Consider the following 1609-nt stretch of genomic DNA (forward strand, 5'->3'; position numbering starts at 1 on the left):
CGCTTTGAAAAACAAAAATAAGAATCTCCTTCCCGTGTACTTGATGCATAATCAAAAGGCATGGATTACGAAGATGCTGACCTCCAACTGGTTCCACCAGTGTTTCATCCCGCAAGTCCATGAATATCTCTTAGAGAAGGGCTTGCCATTCAAGATCCTTCTCCTTATGGATAACGCTGGTGGACACGCAACTGACCTGTCGCGTGAGGGCGTTCAGGTTGAGTTCCTGCCACCCAACACCACGTCATTAATTCAACCAATGGACCAGGGGGTTATCAGGGCGTTCAAGGCCCTCTACACGAAGAATACCTTGGCGGACCTCGTTGCGTGTGTGGATGCTGCCCAAGATGACGAGGATGAAGACTTCAACTTGAAGGCGTACTGGCGGCAGTACACCATAGCCACGTGCCTGCAGAATATTCAAAAGGCACTTCAAGAGATGAAACCTGCAACCGTAAATGCGAGCTGGAAGAAGCTGTGGCCCGATATTGTTTACGACGACAAGGGATTTACTCCGTCGGAAATCCAACACTCTGCAATACGGAAATCTGTGCAGTTGGCTGCCATAATTGGGGGTGACGGGTTTGGCGACATGACGACTGAAGACGTCGACGAGTTGTTGGACTGCCATTCCCAGCCCCTAACTGACGCAGATCTCGAAGACCTGACGAAATCGGCAAGTGAGGAAGAGAGTGAGGGTACCCAGGAAGAGACCCAAGAAAATGTAGAAGAAACGGGCTTAACATTAGAACGGCTCGCCAAGTTCTGCAACCATATGAAGGAGGCGAAAGAAATGTTGCAAGAGTGGGACGAGGATATGGTTCGCGCGATGCAATTCTGCAACAAGGTCGATGACATCACGACTCCCTACAGGATGCTCTTGGATCGAAAAAAGAAGCAGCGGCAACAACTTCCGATCACAATGTTTTTTCAGCCTCGCAAAAAAGAGCCAGTTCCTCCTGCTAGTACGCCTTCGGAAGAAATTGAAGAAGTTGAAGAGGTGTCCCAGGAAAAGACACCTCCGTCTGAAGAGACGTAAAATACTATCATTGACTGCACAGTAGAACACATCATCAGCTTCATCATCATCATTTCTACTGTGCAGCAAATTCATCGCCATCGTCATTCAAGTTTTTCTGGAACTTCTTTCGTGGTGAGTACAGTAACAATCTTTATTTTTTACTTTAACCTGTTTTATAGTTTAGTACTGTACGTACTGTATGCATTAAGTTAAAGGGAAGGTTTTAAAAGTCTACATGTTGTAACCTATCATATTTTTTTTGTTTAAAATTTACATTTACGTACGTAAAACAATCTCTCTCTCTCTCTCTCTCTCTCTCTCTCTCTCTCTCTCTCTCTCTCTCTCTCTCTCTCTCTCTCTCTCTCTCTCTCTCAAATTGTTTTCCTGCTTTGCTACGTACAAGTACTGTATAATTTATATTTGTAAGGTAACATATTTTGTAAATGCTTTGTACTGTAAATACTGTATGTACTGTATCATTATTTATCACTATCATCATGCGTGTTAAATGCCTTGTTTGTTCTGAGCGTGGTTGTTTACTGAGCGTACACGCCGTCGTTTCAGGCGGCGTCATAAAGAAAAAGATTT

Source organism: Palaemon carinicauda, chromosome 26 (assembly GCF_036898095.1).
Source record: "Palaemon carinicauda isolate YSFRI2023 chromosome 26, ASM3689809v2, whole genome shotgun sequence".
In the NCBI taxonomy this organism is placed as follows: Eukaryota; Metazoa; Arthropoda; class Malacostraca; order Decapoda; family Palaemonidae; genus Palaemon; species Palaemon carinicauda.